Genomic DNA, 20,821 nt, shown 5'->3' with positions numbered 1-20,821 from the left:
TCAAATACTATTTGACCAAAATGACCCATTTGACCTAGCTGTGCTGGAAATCTGTGGCTTTTCATAAGAGCAGTGCAATGAGATCCGCTGGCATAATTTTTACTGAAATATACATAGCTTTTTTATTAGAGCGTTTAGATGATCTGCAGAAAATTTCCTTTCACTCTTATTCCTTAAAGTGCACATTATTTGTGGCTCCTTCTGTAAATTGAGTAGATATAGGAAACATTGTTTCTTTTGCTGTAAGAAGTAGTTTTACACTTTTCCCAGGCTTTTGGGGTAGGAGAGGCGTGTTCAGAGTTGGTATTTGTGCTCCATTAAACCTGCCGAATTATCTGCTTACCTTCCTCACAGTGGTGTGTTGTGACGATTAATAAGTTAATGCTAGCAGAAAGCCTGCTCCAATTCCCAAGGAAATCAATGGGAGTTCGCCATTAACTTCACTGGAAGCAAAACCTGGACTAATAAAGCACTCCATAAAAACTAAGTATTATGAATACGCCCTGCATGGGTTCTCCACTGGGGAAGTCAAACTTAATTATAGTCTAGTCGCTGTTATTTAATGGTTCAACCACATTTATTTCCTGAAACAGCTCTTGTACAGTACAGTAATCAGGATTAATTCAAAAGTTGCTTTTCCTCTTGTATGCTCCAGAGTGAGTTGTACCAAAAAGCAAAGTTACAGTATATTATTATCCATAAAGAGAATGCAATGGTTGTAATGCAATTGGTTAAGCGAGCCAAGCCCTTAAGAATCCTAAAATGTTTCAGAAGTCAATATTGGAGATAATTATTATTTGTAGTCTGTGCTCAGAGTACAGAAAAAGCACAGAGTAAGATAAAATCCCTTTCTGATGAACTTTTAGCAGTCAGAATAACCACCTGGGGACAAATTCATAACCTTTCAATTGTAGACATCCTCCTGAAATTTTCTTTTGGATAACCATGAGTTTCTTTATGTAGTTGATAAGCGTGGCCTCCAAGCAAGAAAACAGATAATAATTGTAAAAACACATCACACACATAATCACAGAACTACTCATTTAGTTGGGCCCAATACATGTAGGCCCCAGACCTGCAAGCTGTTCCATTCAGGTGGAACTTTACATCCACATGGAGCTCCACTGAAGTCATCAGGGCTCTGTACATGGGTGGGGGTCTGCTCTCTTGGAGTAGTTTGCAGAAATGGGGTTTTATTCATCACTTGCACCAATCTCAGTTCACTATAATAAACAGCTTCCTAACTACAAAGCACCTCACAAACTTGTGTATCAATATTACCTCCTGCAGAGAAAACATGGCAGACAACTATTCTTAAGGGAAAATGGGCCTTTGAGCTGCCGCACAACAATATCTCACCTTTCATAGTGCTTTCATCCGAAAGGGTCCCCAAACTTTAAGATTATCTATAGGACTGACACCCGACACTGACAGGCAGCAACTGCTGGAGTGTTCCTCAGCGGCTGTTTGAATGCATACAGTCACACTACTCAACTGTTTAGGACAGAAAGTGAAAAATGTGTCCAGTTAAAAACTGTATGTATGAAAACATTTGCATTCCAAACCAGAAATCACTGATAATTATTATAAGAAATGATAAAAAGATTAATCTCTGAATTTTAAAAAGCATTGCCTGTCCCCAAAAATCATTTAAAACGTGCTAGTGACTTAGTTACAAGTTATACTTTAGTCATTGGGCTCAGTACAGTGGAAACAAGGTGAAAAGTAATGGTCAGTGATATACAGGTGGTCATAATACAAAATCTGATGGCCCCTTTTGGCCTTAAACTTTTATGAATATATTTATCTGTTTAGTAATCATACACTGCAACCCTTTCCAATGCTTTGAAAAACTAGCAGGAAATGGCACTAATTACAGTTTATACACAGGCACGAACACTTGATTGTATCACTGCTGCAACCCTGCTTGGTGTGGCATTCTGTCCCTTTCTAGTAGCACCTAGCCTGTCTAGCAATTGATGAGTTTGCTACAGTCTTAGCTAAGAGCCTGGTGGCTTTTAGCTCATACAATAGTGACTCATGCACTAAGCTTCAGGGGTCCCAGGTTGTAAGTGTGTGGGGTGGAGTGGGACTGTTGACTGATGGTGGAAAGCACAAAGACTACTTGTATCCCTGCACAGCAGTAGGACACAATGTTCACCAGCCTCACTCATTGTGTCATATCTAAAATGCAGGCTCAGTCATGCTCCAGGCACTGCTCCACATTAGGAACGGTGCAGTGAAGCCCTGTCTGAGACAATGTTGTGGGGAGAATTCTGCTTCAAAGAGGCGGACTGCCTCAAAACCTCTTTGTGACATACTGGAGTAGAATCCTTCAGGAGGTGCCAAGCATTTCCCACGGTATGTCTAGGGTTCCTCTGCTGGCTGGTGCATAGGGGTTTGGGTCATAGCCCTGCCTCCTCTCCATTCCTTTTGTGTTCACTTGTACTGCAGAGGACACCTAAAAGAAGCAGTTCCTACGTTCCAGGGAACTCAGTGACTTTAATTGTGCCCTGCTGCTGTGCAGGGATTCTAGTAGTCCTTGTGCTTTCCATCACCAGCCAACAGTCCTACTCCATCCCACACACTTACAAAACAGCCTTCTATAATCTTTCCCATAGACCCCAACCTGGCAAAACCTTCGGTACATGCTGAACGTTATGCATAGTCTCATAGAGGTTGACCACATGAATATGTGTTTCCTGCCATTCCAGGGATCATAGATCATAGAATCGTAGATCATAGAATATCAGGGTAGGAAAGGACCTCAGGAGGTCATCTAGTCCAACCCCTGCTCAAAGCAGGACCAATCCCCAACTAAATCATCCCAGCCAGGGCTTTGTCAAGCCTGACCTTAAAAACTAAGGAAGGAGATTCCACCACCTCCTTGGGTAATCTATTCCACTGCTTCACCACCTTCCTAGATTGAAGTGGGGACCTCGAGAGCTAAAGCACCCTCTTTTTGGGTTGCAACAGACTCATCCTCCACAGAGCAAGTGTACCACTAACAGACCCCAGTTACCAGTGGATGGGATTGAACCTGGGACCTCTGAAGCTTAGTGCATGAGTCTCTACTGTATGAGCTAAAAGCCACCTGGCTCTTAGTCAAGGCTGTAGCAGACTCATTAATTGCTAGACAGTCTAGATGCCACTAGAAAGGGACAGAATGCACCAAGCAGGCATGGGTTACACAAACACAGAAGGTGACTTGTAACATGCACTCACCCGTGGGTTATGCCTTTGTCAGGTCAGGGCCTTAGATTATGAGTTCCTTGGCACAGGGACTCTACTTTGTTTACTATGTGATGTACTTAGCACTCTTTGGGTGCCATAACTGTAACTACATCATAATTATTTATACTAGAAATAGATATATTTTACCCATAGCTTGTAGCTAACCACACTTTTATCTGATTTCCTGCGCAAGCTGGAACATAAAATTAGTATGATGCACCTGGGTCAGCTAGGAAGTAAATAATAAGCAAAGAAGGATGTTTCAGTGGTCAGGGGGTAAGCCTGGGACTTGAAAGATCTGAGTTCACTTCCCAGCTCTGTTATAGGCTTTCTGTATGACATTAGTAAGTCACTACTCTCTGAGTGCCTCTGTTATCCCTGTATGTAAAATGGGGGTATTAGCACTTCCTATTTATCCTACATAAGTATAAATACTTCAAAGATGATGAGGTTTTCAGATGTTATATTAATGGGTCCATGCAAGTACCTTGGGATATGTTTACACTGCAATAGAACATCCACAGCTGGCCTGGGACAGCTGACTCAGGCTCTCGGGGCTTGCGCTGCAGGGCTATAAAATTGCAGTGAAGATGTCCAGGCTCAGGCTGGAGACCAGATGTCTCCACTGCAATTTCAAAGCTCCACAGCCTAAGCCCCACAAGCCTGAGTCAGTTGTCCTGGGCCAGCTGTGTGTGGTTTATTGCAGTGTAGACATACCCTTAAATAGTAATCATATATCATCATATAGGAAGCTGGGAAATTCTAAACACACAGAGCACAAACAATCCCATTTCATAGCAAAAGCACATTTTTAAACGTTTAATAATTTTTTTTTTAGATTTCCCATCCTTAATCACCTGCAGGTATTAGGTATTTTAACATCAGCATGTACCTCGGACATAACATTTTTCCTTTCAGTGATTTAGTTTCCATATTATACTACTTTAAATTGGAAACTTGATGGTAAGCCTACTGAAGTAAAAGCTACTCCTCTAGCTGTTCTATGTGAGCATAACTCCACTGAGTAATAAAAAAAAAAAAAAGCATTGACACGTTATATGTGCTGTTAATTCCACTGATTGTGTCCAACTTCCAAAAAGCAGCCCTTGGGTGTTACATTTATACATTATACTCTTAGCAGTACTCTGCTCTGAGGAAACAATATGTCAAGAGTTGTTCAGAATTGTGAGTACTAGGTTAAGAAAGCACTGTCAGTGATGTCTGGAATTATTAGCCCTTCTAGGTGAAACTGGAAACACAGGACAAGGTGGGAAACAAAGTAAAATGTGGACAAAAATAGCTATAGCACTTAGTTAAAAAAAGAAAGCAAAATGTGTCCTGCTGGTTTGATATCTTGTGACATTTCCGTGACGAGGTATCAGCAGAAAATAAAATGTAAAGCAAACTTCAAGCAGAAATGTTATATTAACAAATCTGTCATAAGCTAGTGTAAATCAGCCTAGCTTCATTCACTCCAAAGGAGTTACATCAATTTACACCCAACCTGGCTCATAGTGTGTGTGTGTGTGTTTACATGTACAGTGACTATATGATCATAAATGAGAGATGTGCTGTATATTAATAGTTGCTGTTTGTATACTGTATACACATTCCTAATATATGCTTTGAAGTCTTGGGCAGACTGCCCTCCATATTCCATGTAATTCATATATAGGACTCCACTCTTCTGAGCTAACAGCATTTTCATAATCATATCTCACATGGAGGAGGGACATCTTACTTGTGCATCACAGGTTTGGACCAGAGCAGAAGAAGTGAGCCATTCCAGCCATTCCAATAATCCTGGCTCTATTGAAGTCAATGGCAAAACCCACAGTGACTTTAGTAGGGCCACGATTTCACCCAAAGATGGGAAAGGGTGATTCTGGCTGAGGACTTCAGTGTGGGTAAGAGAAGGGTTGTGAAGGAAGCAGGAGAAGTGAAGAGGGGAGCAATGGAGATTGCAGAGGTTTTGTAGGGGAAAAGTGGGTGTAGAGTTAGCATGGAGGAGGGATGGAAACTCTGGAGGGGATAGCAGCTGAGAAGAGAACAGAACAGAGATGAGAGAGTAGACAGCAAGGGGCAGCAGCATGGAGGGAAGCAATGGATAGAATGGAAGTTGAGACAATGTAAAAATCATGTTGCCTAGGAGATTTTGACTACCTCTACTTATTTAATACCTCACCTTCATAAGTAACCACTAGACTGGCTACAAAACAAACACACACCGGTTTATTAAGACCTACTGACCACTGTGAATTTTCAGGGGAAGCACCACAGATGTATTCAGTAATGAAACTTGCTGAGGAAATGGCCAGTATCCAATGGTCCTTCAGCTCACATTTTTATCTATTTGGTGAGGGGCTCTGAAGTAAACACATGGACATTTGTGTGTAAAACATATTGGAATTCTGGCCTCTGGAAGACATATTAGCAGGTTTCATTTCTTTTTTAATACTCTCTCTGCGTTTATTTACTGTCAGTGCAACTTTGATGCTGCACAAAAAGGTACAAAAATTGCACAAGATTTTGTAAGGTTAGCATTTAACCTAAGCCTCCATCTTCACAGCTCAATGCAATGTCAACATAAAAGATGGAGAGTAAATTTTTCAAAGATGTTAAGCAACTTAGGGCCTAAGTCTCATTTTCCAAAGTAATTTTAGCACTTGGGAACCTAAATACCTTCAAAAATCTGAGCCCTAGGCACTTTTGAAAATATAATCATTAATTAGTCATTAATTAATTGATGGGAGATACTGGGTGCTCAGCAGTTTTAAAAATCAGGCCATTTATTTAGATGGCTAAATATGGGTTTTAAAAATCTTGGCTTTAGACATTTTATTCATATTCCACCATTATTTCCCTGCATTGTGGCCTGGCTGTGTGAGTAAAGTAGGATGGGAAAGGTACCGCAGAAATTAGAATATTTCTGTTCACTTCCCAGCTCAGCTATAGATTTCCCATGTGACCTTCAGCAAGTCACTTAATCTCCAGTGTACCTCATCCCTACCTCACAGGGGAAGTCTGAGGGGCATATATATACCTAAGGAGTTACAGCACTTCCCTATGTCAGAGTGAGCATTTTCACTGGAAAATATATAGCTAGGCAAGTTTGGAATAGATTCAGCAATTTAACTTGGCTTTTGATTGGCTTGGTCAGGTTAATGACCACCTTAACATTATATGAAGATGGTTTATTTGAAATACTCATAAGATGTCGAATAACTGGCAAGCACCTCATTAGGATTTCAGAGCAAACATACAGGAAGGTCCTTTTTTATGACGATTTTTGAAGGATACCACTAACAGTAAAAAGCCTCCCCTAACAGCCTGCAAAAACAATCTCTGCACAGTAGGAAAAAGAACAAATAAAATTCACCTTGTGTTGGAACCTATAAACCTCCTGGTTGTTTAATGGTTTACTTCCTTTATCTAGCCAACTGCAATTTTGTCTAACTATTGCTGACTCAGCTTCAGATTTTGCCCAAGGATCCCATGTAAAACACATGTACAAACCATCTTCTATCAGGCATTGCAAAATATAGGCCAGCAATCAACAGCTGAAGGTCAGAGTTGGCTCCTCTCTGCCTACAAATCCTTCTCTGCAGACCACACCACCTCAGCTTAATGCTAAAATAAAGTATGTAATTACCAGTATTCCTATATAATCATCTATCACACATACACCTATATGCAGGTATGTATTCACGTGTTGTTAAAAACTGGTACTAAATCTCTGTCACTGAATAGTGAAGCAGTCCTCTGCCTTTGGCAGAGCCCAGTGGGCTTCAGTGGGACTGTGGTTGGGCAAAAGGACACAGCCACTCCAATCAGAGGTAGCACTATCCTGACTACTATTGCTGTAGGGAAAGCAATCCCTTTGGAGAGTTGAAGTCACTACTTTAGATGATGCTGATTGGCTGACACAGTAATGCTGCCTAGAAATGCTACTTTTAGTGGACTACAATGTTGTTGTAGCTTTGTGGGTACCAGGATATTAGCGAAACAAGGTAGGTGAGGTAATATTTTTAGTGGACCAACTTCTGTTAGAGAGAGTCCAATACAAGATAATCTCACCCACCTTGCCTTACTTTTAGTGCAGGTATTCTCAGGTTAGGGAGCTAGGATAATATAGCATGGCTTGATTATGGAACTACAGGTCTCTGAGGTAAGAAAAATGTCAATACTTTAGATTTCTTTAGAACACCATGAATAAGATCTTGGTTCCATTTAAATTGATGGGGATTTTGCCATTGAGTTCACTAGGGTCAGGATTTCACCCTATAGATTTTGAGATTTTTTTAAAATGATTGAATGAATTATGTTATGAATTACATAATATGACTGAGATGCATATTCATTACAGCTCAAAAACCAATAGTTTTCAGCAGTGTTTATAAAACCAACACAGAGTTCGCTGGGGATAAATTTTGTTGCCAAGATTGTTGGCAGTCTGCCTGCAAAAGCAAAACATGTTACCAATGAAACTGACAAAGACCACCGTTGTTAAACATTTCTAACACCCTGGGTCAGACACCTGCAATCTATTTTTATCTATTTTATTTATGTGGCATTATCCATGGCTTTGACAGGGTCTCTGCTCAGCATTTGGGCACTAAAAAAGATGAATCCTAGACAAAGGGGAAGAGTAGATTTTTTGAAAGTGCAGATTCTAAGTACAAAATAATAAGCCACATCAGCTGGGCATAGCTGTTGCAATCCTTTCCTGTTATTATCAGGTCAAACTCATTCCTTATTACAGTGCACTCTTCACTTTCTCTCTTATTATTTTGATTCCCCAGTGATGTTAGATAAGTGAGCAACCTACAAATCTCTTACAGCGTTCCCTATAGTGAAGCTTTACCATGTGCTTTGCCAGGTTATTATTTACAGGGAGCTAATCACCACTTACAAAGCTACATGCCCTGTGAGGATTTAAAGAACGACTTGAAAACTATCCACTTTATTGATATTTGTTACCTTGGTTGTGACTTTTCCAAACAAGAAAGGAAACTGCAGTAGCAGGAGATAAATAAAATCATACTCCACTGGACAACTGTGAACCTACACTTGGCCTGCTGCTACCTTTGGAAATATCTATTTAACTTGGATGAATTAGAGAACAGGTGAGTAATTGTGTGATCATCTAATTACAGATACCCACTCAAATACCCACCTACAGAGATGTTTGGTATCTGAGGTTGCCATCTTTAATATCATCATTGCAGGAAAAGCAAGTACCCTTTTGAGAGTGATATCACTATTTTGGACAATCTGATTGGCCAACACAGTGACACTACTATTCCTTGTAATTGGGGGGAGTGGAGGGTGATTAGTCTTCTCATTCATGGTCCAGGGCCAGGACCTTGTTCCTACTTTTGCTGCTCTCTGTAGCTTACTGCAGTGGTTTCTCAGTCTCGCTGCTCCCAGTCATGTAGGTGAAGGGGAAAGAAATTTCGAATTCATGGGTGAACTGTCCTGCCTTCCCATACCCTCAACACCTTACAGACTACCCTCAAAGAAGCTTGAACACAAAGGGAATTAGGGAGATAAGACAGTAACTGAAAGGCAAAGGGGTGAAGGGAAGGGTTTTTTTTCTTCAGGAGAAATGATACCAGAGCACATCTAGAGGCTGAGTGAAAGAAGCCAAATAAAAAGTGTGGTTGACGAAGGAGTGTAATGAGAGTCAGCGTGAGAGATGTCTGGAATCAGAAAAGGAATGGATCAAGGGAACAGGTCAAAGGCTGGAAGCTGAGGGAAGGACAGTGAGAGGGAAGGGGATGGGCAAGAAGGAATGGAGAAGAATGAGGGTGATGGTGCTGGATAGCACTGAGTTTTTCTCCACAGACGTTGTTGAGAATTTGTGCAGAGCTGGAAGAGGGGGAAAGAATGATGGGTGTGGAGGAGAATGTCAAAAGAAAGATGTTTTCATCTCTTCAAGAATGGATACTTAATTGTAGGTAAGTATGTACTTGGTGTCCTATAACATTTGCCAGTAAAGATTTTTTTCTCCACCCACCCACATATGTCTACTCTTTATAGAATGCTTAAGTTTTCAATATGCATCCTCTCCACTTCAGTTAAAACAAGGCTCTGCAATTTAAATGTTAGGAGTATTTTTCCACCATTCGTACAAGTTGAAATTAGATAAAGGCAGGGGAGTATAAAGAACTTTGACAGGGTTACTGGGCTAGCGGATGCGGGGAAGCAGTAGATGTAGTAGATCTTGATTTTTAATAAGGCATTTGGCACAGTCCCTCATGACAGTCTCATAAGCAAACTAGGGAAATGTGGTTTAGATGAATTTGCTATAAGATGGGTGCACAGCTAGTTGAAAGGCCATATTCAAAGAGTCATTATCAATGGTTTGCTGTCAAACTGGAGGGTATAGTTAGTGGGGTCCCACAGGGATCAGTCCCCGGTCCAGTACTACTCAATATTTCCATTAATGATTTGGGTAATGGAGTGGAAAATACGCTTATAAAATTTGCAGATGGCATCAACCTGGGAGGGGTTGCAAGCCCTTTAGAGGACAGCATTAGAATTCAAAACAACCTTGATGACGTGGAGAACTGGTCTGAATTCAACAAGATGAAACTCAAAAAAGACAAGTGGCAAATACTTCACTTGCGAAGGAAGACTCAAATGCACAACTACAAAATGGAGAATAATCCACTAGGTGGTAGTACTGTTGAAAAGGATCTGGGATATCACAAATTGAATATGAATTGATCATGTGATGCAGTTATTAAAAGGCTAATATAATTCTGGGGTATATTAACAGCAGCATTGTATGTAAGACACAGGAGATAATTGTCCTGGTCTACTTGGCACTGGGGAGCCCTCAGTTGGAATACTGTGTCCTACTCTGTGCACCACACTATAGGAAAGATGTGGACAAATTGGTAAGGGTCCAGAGGAGAGCAATGAACATGATTAAAGTTTTAGAAAACCTGACTTATGAGGAAAGGTTAAAAAAACTGGGCATTTTTAGTTTGAGAAAAAAAGACTCAGGTGGGACCTGATAACATATTTGAAAACTGTCAAGGGCTGCTATAAAGAGGACTGTTTATTGTTCTTCATGTCCACTGAAGGCAGGACAAGAAGTAATGGGCTTAATCTCCAGAAAGACAAAGTTATGATAGCTATTAGGAAAATCTAACTATAAGGATAGTTAAGCTCTGGAATAGGTTTCCAAGGGAGGTTGTGGAATCCCCATCATTGGCCATCTTTAAGAACAGGTTGGACAAACACTTATCAGGGATGGTCTATGTTTACTTTGTCCTGCCTCCGCACAGGGAGCTGAACTTGATGATCTCTCGAGCCTTGCAGTTTCTGTGAATCTATGAATCTTTCTATGAACCTTTCCACGTAGATTCTATTCATGGAGGTGAGGGATTTGAAAGACTTGTGCCTTCCTTGCGGTTTGTTTTATTTTTGCATTGGGGAGCTTTAGTAAGGTGTTCATGGGTTCAGTTGCACCTATAAAAATCATGAAACCAAGGATGCAAAATCAGGCAAACATACACTTCTTCTGGACCGGCATGGAAGGGAGGCCCTGACAGTGTGGAGTTGGAGAGTGCACCCAGCCCATACTCACCCTGCAGCAGTGCCTCCTGTTTTATGGAGCTGGGCCCAGCTCCCTGCTCCAGGCACAGGATGGAGGGGTGGCCAGACCAAACCTGAGTGGCACTGCAACCCTGTGAGCCAGGTCACAATGTCCAGAGAGGGAGCTGGGCCCAGCAATCAGGAAGGCTGCACCTGCCACTTTTTTGTATTTATTTCTGTGACTGTCGTGCTCCTCCAAAGTCATCTCTTACCCACAGAGTACATGGGGCATCAACAGTGGCTGTGCAAATTCCCCCATCTTGTGCAGCCACCACCCTCAAACCAACCACTGGTAACATTATTCCAGAGTTGGGCCTGAGAAGTGATCTGAGGTATGCTGCTCATTTAATAGTGCTGGCAACAGTTGGAGGGAAGGAGAAGGTGATGTGTCAGTAGCATGTGGCTATTCTTTCCATTGTATGCTGGAGAAACAGGATCTATAGCTGTTCTGTCATGTGGGTGCTAGTGATGAGTAGAGGAAGGATCACTCTTCTGGCTGGACAAGTGGGAATTTCTTCGCACATCCACAGACAGCCCCTAGAGTGTGGGATTCTCCCATACTGAAAGGATATCTGTCCCAGGGAGCGGTTCTGTGAAGAAGTCAAGGGAGTTCTTCCTACCACTGGGAGGTAGAGAAACTGTTTTGTTACAGCAAAACCAGCAGCTGAGAGGGAATAGTTCTGTGCTTACTGAACTCATGCCTGTCATTGTTACAGGAACTCTGCCAGATTGTGCTAGCTCACCAGTAAGAAAACTGCAAGGCTGTGTAACATTGCATCAGCACTTTACACAGAGAGGTGGGCAATTTCAATCTTCATCCTTTCTTTGGGCAAATTTATTTCTTGTTTTTGTAGAGGTGGCCCAAAAGTGACAATTTCATTTCATGACAACTTTCAAGTTTCAAAGTTGTTTTCATTCCACATCAGTTCTGCAAAATGGAATTGTGTTGAAATTTCAGATCAAAACAGTCACACATGCTTTCTCTCCTCCCTGCACGTGAGAAACTGTCCCCTTGAAACCTTCATCAAAATCAATGTTTCTATAAATGTTTCCATGTCGATGAAATAGCATATTTCAACAATAACAACAGCAAAAATTGTCAAAAAGTTTCCAATCAGCTCCATTTTTATTTTTGTTTTGTTTTGAGGGAGACTTTTCCAGAGGATTTTTTTTAAATCATTTGTTTTTGGACATTTTTGCTAATTGGTATCTTTCACTTCTTTCCCCCCCACATACCTTCTAGTGGAAGATTGGATTGGACAGCCCCTTGAGAACATTTAAACTTGATAAATAATTTTTGAAAATCTAATACAAATAAAAGTGTAGTTATAATTTCCATGACCATTCAGTCCCTGGCCTCAGCTGAGACTGTTACAAGTCTGCCAGTAGTGGTGGATACTTTCCCACTGGATGCTGGACTAAGTCAGATGGATTTCTTTCATTTCAACCAGCAAAAAACACCATTATTAACCTAGGTTCAGCTCAGTGATCTACAGGTGAAAGGTTGAGTAAGTATATCTCATCAATTCTTAGAAGCAATTTCTAATTTGCCACCAAGGGCACTCTTACTATACTCTCAATTTCATTTTATTTTTTAGTTTTATAACTTGTGACTTTAAGGGAATGGACAGCTTCCAATGTCACTGCTGGATATGCTGCCCTGAGATGAATGGTACTACAGTCCATTTAAATGCATTTTTACATATAGAATATTAAGGATTTGAGATCATAATATCTCTTCTGAGCAAGATTCTGCATCTCATCTGTATATGAGTAACATGCACTAACATAAGCAGGGGTGCTGGAACAATTTGTATAGTGGGGGTGCTGAGAACCATTCAACCAAACTCTAACCCCGTATATGATGGAAACTACTTCAAGTCAGGGGTGTGTCAGCACCCCCTGCAGCCCTAGTTCTAGCACCTATGAACATAAGTATCCCATTGACTTCCAAAGAGGATGGATCTAGACTGTTCTCAGTGGTAGCTGATGACAGAACAAGGAGTAATGGTCTCAAGTTGCAGTGGGGGAGGTTTAGGTTGGATATTAGGAAAAACTTTTTCACTAGGAGGGTGGTGAAACACTGGAGTGCGTTACCTAGGGAGGTGGTAGAATCTCCTTCCTTAGATATTTTTAAGGTCAGGCTTGACAAAGCCCTGGCTGGGATGATTTAGTTGGGGATTGGTCCTGCTTTGAGCAGGGGGTTGGACTAGATGACCTCCTGAGGTCTCTTCCAACCCTGATATTCTATGATTCTATGATTCTATGACTTCATTAATGAGTCAAAGACCTCCCGCTCTATAGGCGGATCTCAGTGGAACTGTGTCCTACCAAGTCAGAGTCTGGGAAGCAGAATCTCTGGTTTTGTTAGTCAAATTATGAAGCATTTAAGAATTTAAAATAAGGCTATAAGAATGAAGGATAATTTATTTTTAAAGTAGATTCACCAATATATGTACATTTCATTCATATGAAGAATTGTCCTGCCAAGCTCCATCCTGTATTTACATTATAAATATTGTAAAAACAGAACAGCCAGCTCACAGTGTATTTCATTCATTAGGTAACATTTTATGGTTTTTTTTTTCCTTATTCACTCTTCAGGGAGTCACTCAGCTTCCCAACCCCACAAAATACCTCAGTCTGGAATCGATGGCTCTAGGGTCAGCAGCAGCACCATCATTGTTATTCCTGTCAGCCACTACTGTTATGTCTGTTCCAGGAAGAAACACAAGCCATCAAAAGGGCCACTCTCTCAGAGAACGTAGGACCTGGCATACTGGATCAGACCGAGCTAGCCCAGTACTGGATCTGACAGTGGCCACGACCAGAGGCTTCAGGGAAAGATGCACGAGACCCAAAATGAGCCATTACGGAAACCATGATGCCTGCCTCTTTAAATGGTTGGGCAGGCTGTACTCAGAGCAGAGCCGCATTTTTGTTTGGTTTCTGTTTTGCTGCCAGAACAATAAAGCCACCACAGCAGATAGATGTGTTTGAATCAGCTCCTCCTGCCCAATTGCTTTCACAGCTGAGTCCAAATAGAACATTGACAATAGGGACCTTCTACCCCACGTGTGTCCAGTGCACCCATGGCCTGCACAAGAAGAAAAAGTGAGCAAATAATATTTTTTTAAAAAGTAAAGATGCTCACCTAGAAACTCAAGGTGGCTGAATGCTGCTTTTGCTGCTGGTGTAGCATCAGCCAGCCAGCAAGTGATGGGGAGTAGGCAGATAAATAGAACAAAAGGAGGGGATTGTAGCTGAGCTGCCATTGACAGAGAAGTGAGCAGGGAGCAGCCATCCTGGGCATGCTAGGCTGAGAAGGAGCCCAAGTACTGCCAAAGGAGGGATTCTGCAAGGTATGCACTCAGCCAGCAGAGGGCGAACAAGAGCAGATAGTGCACACTTAAAAAAAAATCCAGCCTTCAGAGGAAAGCTGCAAGAAAAGAAAAGAAAAGAAAAGAAAAGAAAAGAAAAGAAAAGAAAAGAAAAGAAAAATATTTTCGGAAGAGAAGACATCCAGGAGGGTGTGGAATCCAACAGGAGAGGAATTAAATGGCAACTTTTGTGGGCAGTATAGGTCAATTCTATGAAAACTGCACATCATGACTTGTATACCTCAAACATTTTGAGCAATTTGTATCTTGCAACTCCATTCCAGACAAAGAAGTTTCAACCTTGCTGACAAGTGATGGGATCTGAAGGCATATGGACTGCTGCATGACCTATTGTCTGCAACTGTGCCCAGAAATGTCATGTACACCACAATTACTTCAGCAATGTAGGAACATTTCTCTCCTCTCCCATTGATGAGGGCTGAATGAGATCGGTTCCATCAGTGACATCAGGGAAGTGGAGAGTCAGTAATGCAGTTTGTAGCTGGTGTAAGGATGTCAGAACATTGTCAGTTCAGAAAAACATTAAGTGATGTCCTGCGTGCCCAGATATGAAAGAAGTTACTGACTGTATGAGTGCTGACATTCAAGAAGGCTGTTGAGGTAGCTATTGCGATGGAAACATAAGAGAAGGATTCTCTGGACTTTAGTGTGAAGCAAGGAGTACATCTTGTGACTCAGCAAGACAGAGGACCATGGGAATATAAGAAATTTCTGTGTGGCCATTGTGTACAAACTGCACACTCTGAGAAGGATTGCTGGTAGTGCTGTATCATTTGCAGGAAGTGCAAGAAGAAAGAACACATCACCATGCCCTGTCACACAACACAACAACCAGCAATGGAGAGTAACCATACATCCAAGAAGACTGAAGCTAAGAAAGGACAGAAGTTGGAAATTCATAAAGTGGAAAAAGACAAACGTAGTGACACTGACCAAGATCTAGCATAGTACATGCAAACAGAAGGAGGAGTCGGAGATGGCATCTGGGTCACTCCCTGGATCAATGGATTTCCTACAAGCATGGAACTCCATACTGGGGCTGCCTTCTCATGACTCCTGCATCTACATATTACCGGACTTTGTCACAAGTTCCTTTGGAAGAAACTGCCATGTTTTTGAAGACTTATACTGGCGAAAAGTTAGTCCCAAAAGGGATACTCCAGATGAAAGTTTTTACACTTATGTGACTGAAGGAAAATATCTGCCATTACTTGACAGATCTTGGCTTGAGAAGCTCAAGGTGAATTGGACTAAGATCAAGGCAATTACAAAAGCACTTGAAACCTTCAAATAATCCTGGACAGAGACTACAAAGTTTTTGAAAAAGAACATGGACAGATGAGCAACAAGCCTGAAGTTGTGACTTATATTCTGAAGTATTTGATAGACCATTTAGTGAACATTGGAGTCTTGTCACCAGTTTCATACAGTGAGTTCATACCAGTGATCAAATAGGATAGCGCCGTCTAAATTTGTGGAGATTTCAAATAGATACTGAATCCAGTTTTATGTGGAGACTAGTATCCACTACCTCATATTGCAGATTTGTTTGCTACTCTTAGTGGAGGACTTTATTTCAGTAAATTGGATTTTCTCAATGCATAACTACAAATGGAGATTGATTTGGCACCTCACAAATATCTCATAATCAACACCCCAAAACACTTATTTTGCTTTAACAGATTGCCTTTTGGTATAACACCAGCACCTGCCCTGTTCCAGAAAGCCATGTATTAGCCAGTCCTGAAGGGACTGAACAGAGTTCAGTGCTATTTGGATGACATCCTTCTTACAAGAAAGGATCAAGAGGATCATTTTCAAAATTTGGATGCTGTCCTGCGATGTTTGGAAGACCATGGACTGGGAGTACATCGAGACAATATGAGTTTTTCAAACCTTCCCTTGAATTCCTTGGACATGTAATTGATTCTACAGACTTAAGGAAATTGCCAGAGAAAGATAAGGACATTTTTCAAGCACCAAGACCAGAGAATGTTTCACAATTATGTTAAGTCATAGGACTGCTTAACTATTATGATAAAATTTTGCCTAATCTGCAAACAGTATTGGCACATGAACTCTTACAAGCAAAAAAATAAAATAAAATAAAATTAAGAAAAAAAAATGGACTAAACAGCATGAGTGTGCATTTAAGGAGGTAAAGACCTGTTGGCATCAGCTTGAAATTCTTACACACTTTGATGTCTCGCTACCATTGCAATTGGTTTGTGATGCTTCACCATATGGAGTGGGCCTAGGTCTTTCCTATTTTTTTCCTAATGGAAAAGAGAAAACAATTGCCTTTGCTTCACAAACACTCACCACCTCTGAGAAGAACTATGCACAAATAGACCGAGAAGCTCTCGGCATTATCTTCAGAATTTGGAAGTCCCTTATCTATCTGTATGGTAGATGTTTTACCTGGATGACAGATCCCCACCCATTAATTTCAATTTTTGGACCAAAACATGGAATTCAGTCATTAGCTGCTCCTTTTATGCAACCATGGGCATTGTTACTTTCAGCTCAGTTCTACACTATTCAGTTCTGAAAGAGACTTAGCACAGCAATGTTGAGGGCTGTCATGCCTGCCACACCCAAGCTCCCATCAAACCAGATAAACTTTTGATAAAGTGTTTTATCTCAATTTGATGGATAGGTTACCCCTCACTAGCACAGACATCAGCCAAGAAACTGCTAAGGATGATGTGCTTTCTCTTGTGAAGGGGAAGGGACCATAGGGTGTAGGCTTTACTGCCGCTCAGATGTGGCTGAGAGGAGAATAGAAGGTTGGTGAATAGAAGCTGTCAGTCAAGCTGCCCACTGGATGTACTTTGTGGGCTGGAGCATGCGCAACAGGTAACAATGTTGCAGTCATGAAAGGCTACACTAGATAACCATTGAAATGCCAGATACGGTCATGAGGTATTCAAAAGACACATATATTCTGTTCCATAATACCTTTGCTACAAACAGACTAGTGGAACACTCTGTACAGATATTGAAGTATACCTTAAGACCTAAGAAGTCTTTTTTGAATCATCAGCAGAAATTGGACAATTTCTGGTCTACAGGAACACACCACATGCTACCACCACATGCTACCACCCAGGCGTCACCTGTAAATCTTTTGTTGTGTACGGGGAGACTTTGGCAAACCAGTAAAGTACCTGAAACCACTATGGCTTATTGCTACAAGCAGCCAAGTCAGCAGGCTGTAAATTGGCCAAGTCAGCAGGCTTAGCTTAACCAAGGCAGGAGGGGAGAGGGGTTTTGCATGCCACAGAGAGGGCAGCTTGACCCCGCATCCTTCCTGATAAGAATTGTGTTGAAGTTGCTGATACCTGCATCTTAGAAGAGCAGGATGTGCCCCAGAAATGTCTATTGGGCCTCAAGGCTGCAAACCATGGAAAAACCCACACCTAGTTAATCGATAATCAGAAGGAACCTCTCGCTTGACCATTGAAACTGCTTACTTAACAAGTTTGCTTTAAGGGACATGTCATTCTATTACTAATGTATAAATAAGGGGGAAAAGTTTGAGGTAGGGGGACTCTTCAGGATTGGACTCTCCCTCTGGATGCATTTTGTGTTCCCCACTAGCAGATGGGCTGCCGCTGTGCCACTCGAGACCCACACTCAGCTTTGGTAATTATCAAGGGTTGGGGGTGTTTTACTAACCTGTTGCAGACGTGTATAAGTGCTTGAGACTAAGTAAAGTTTAGCTTTAAGTGAAAGCACTCTTGTGTTGTCCTGTTTGTGCCAGCCATCTATCGGTTGGACGGCCTTGTCTCCCCTGATTTATTTCTTGACACCACCTCTCACAGAGTAAAAGTTACCAAGAGCTTTGGGTTGAAAGAACCCCGGGTAACATTTGAAGAGATCTTTGTGTATCTGTTTGGACTTGCTCCATCCTGAGGTTGCCTCATTTGTAGCCAAGTCCCAAGCTGTGCAACTGATTGATCAACATGAGACTCACTATCATTCTTGTCAAGTAAGAGATTTAGTATGGACTTGCAACTATGGTTGCAGAGTGAAATGGGCACCTGGAGAACTTGTAAAATGCACAGGAGCTGTGTTGTTTTTGGTAAAACTATCTGACAGTACTTTATGGAAACAACATATGAACTAATTGCAGCCTTAACAAATACTGGATTCTGGGATATTCCAGTAGGACTCTCTGTTCCTCTAATTAAAACTCCTTCCATTACAACTCCTAATTTTGATGACGTGTTGGAAGAAACTTTGATACCAGATCCAGTTGATTCCTTACCACCAACTGTTCCTGTTGTTCAGGACAATGCCACACCACCATCATCACTTTATCCCAATTGAATCAGAAAACCAGTGGTTCACCTACATGTATAAATTATTCCGCTAATGAGTTGCTATTCAAGGCAGAATAATCCCTTGCAATTTAAGAGTTTGAGATAGTTCACTCGCAACTTTTAGTTAGGTTATATAGTGTTTTATGTCGGCCATGTAAATGATAATATGTGTGTGTGTCCGTATATAATATATATTTGGAAAATATTTTAAAGTAGTGTGGAGGAATGTGATGTCCTTTTAAATGGCTGGGCAGTCTGTACTCAGTGCAGAGTCTTGTTTTTGTTTGGTGTCTGTTTTGCGGCCAGAACAATAAAGCCACCACAGCAAACAGCTCTGTTTTTAAATCAGCTCCTACTGTGTCTATTTCCTTCCCTGCTGGCTCCAAATATAACAGAAACACCACTTCTGGGGAGAATTTCTTCCTAATCCACTCAGATGTTGGGTTTGCCCTGCAGCATTAGGGTTTGTATCCTTAAAAATCCTCTCTAATGTAAATGCAAGTGTTTTCATTATATATATATATATAAGAATCTATTACTTTTCTAGTGCTACAAAGCACTTGTAGTGGGGAGTTCTATGGCTAATTATGTCTTGTATGAAAAAGTATTTCCATTTCTAAGTTGTAAAGTGCTGCCTTTCAGTTTTTTTGAATACTGCCTTGTTCTTGAATTCTAAGAAAGGGCATGTGCTTCTATTTACTTTCTCATCTCTACACTATTCTTATTTATCACAGATTTTTAAGCCAGAAGGGGTTATATGATCATGAAGTCTGACACAGCAGCAATCAGTTACAATATGGCCTGTGATTCATTGGTGATTTGTAATATAGAGAAACAGCATCATCCCTACTTTACATTGTGCCTGCCTGATTACTATTAATTCTCCCTCCCTACTGTAAGTTCCTTCTTACAGGAACTTTTCCCCAGCATGCTTTTCTGGGTCTGGATCTTTGCATTTAGCAGAGCCAAGTAACTACAGCCTTAATAAGCCCATTTTGTAACTCACTGTTGACTGTGATTGCCTCTTTCTCTCTTCTAACTAGTAAGTACCCTTAGCTTTTGTTATATTCCCCTCCCATTTCCCTTTCTTATTGCTATGGGGATGGTGTAGTCTCACAAAGCTGTAGCTTAAAATGTCCAAGTTACAAAAAATGCTATTTACTTAAAACTAGGGCCAAGTTTGTTTGAAATTTTGTGAACTTTAATGAAACTTTCCACAAGCCTCTTTGCAGTTTCAAGTTCCTACTGTCTCAGGTGAGTTTCCTGTGGTTTCAGGTTTCTCTGGGAACATTTCACAGAACTCTAGTTGGTGCCTGTCTTTCTACTCTTAATGAGACATTCTTATGCTGCTTGCAACAGCCTGGTTAGATGTTAGCCTGTAATTTGCTAGGTAAAATCTCACTGATCTGTACAGAATGTCATGACAAGCAAACAAACTCGCAAGAAACGGAAAGTTCTTAAGCTGATGTGTATGACTTGAGGTTTTGAGTCTGACAGCAGCTTTGGCTCGATTATTTTTTGGAACAGCACAAAGGCATCATCCACTTCACTCACTTGAAAGTTGTTTTAATACTGTTGATCTTTTGTGTCTTCACTGAGTCTCATGCAAGCATATGATAATTACCCAATGGACACATGTTGTTGACTTGCAAGCTTCACATTTGGTTTGACTCAATCCTTTCTCAGCACGGAAGCTGCTTACCAGCTCAGATTAGTGATCCAGTTAGTCCAGTATTAGCTCCGCAACAGTGGTCAGTGCCAGAAACTCCATAGGAAGGTGCAACAATCCCTATAATTCACATACAAGAATCTCCTATTATGAAATAAACTGACCATAGGGAAAATTTCTTCCTAATCTCAGACAGTTTGTGATTTGCTTATTTACTGGTGCATGGTGGTTTTAAATCTCTGATATGCCTTTTGCTTTCTCATTACCCATATACATACCCTTTTATGAATCCTGCTAGCCTCTTGCCTCAGTAGCATCTTGTGTCAGTGTGTCCCATAGGCAACTATGAATTGTCCAATTTTTTTTTATCAATTTTAACGTTCTGCCTTTGAATGTTCCCTTGTTCAAGTATTATGAGAGAGCATAAACAGGAGCACTCACATGACCTTCAATATATCATTTATTATTTTCTATACCTCTGTCATGTCATGTCTTTTTCCTCTCTTCTATAAACTGAACAACCCAAATATTTCCATCTGTTCTTCCATAGAAATCTTTCCATGCTTCTTTAGTTCTTTTCT

Source organism: Natator depressus, chromosome 1 (assembly GCF_965152275.1).
Source record: "Natator depressus isolate rNatDep1 chromosome 1, rNatDep2.hap1, whole genome shotgun sequence".
NCBI classification, from domain to species: Eukaryota; Metazoa; Chordata; order Testudines; family Cheloniidae; genus Natator; species Natator depressus.
The sequence above is the reverse complement of the archived record's forward strand: the minus strand, read 5'-3'. Positions refer to the sequence as shown.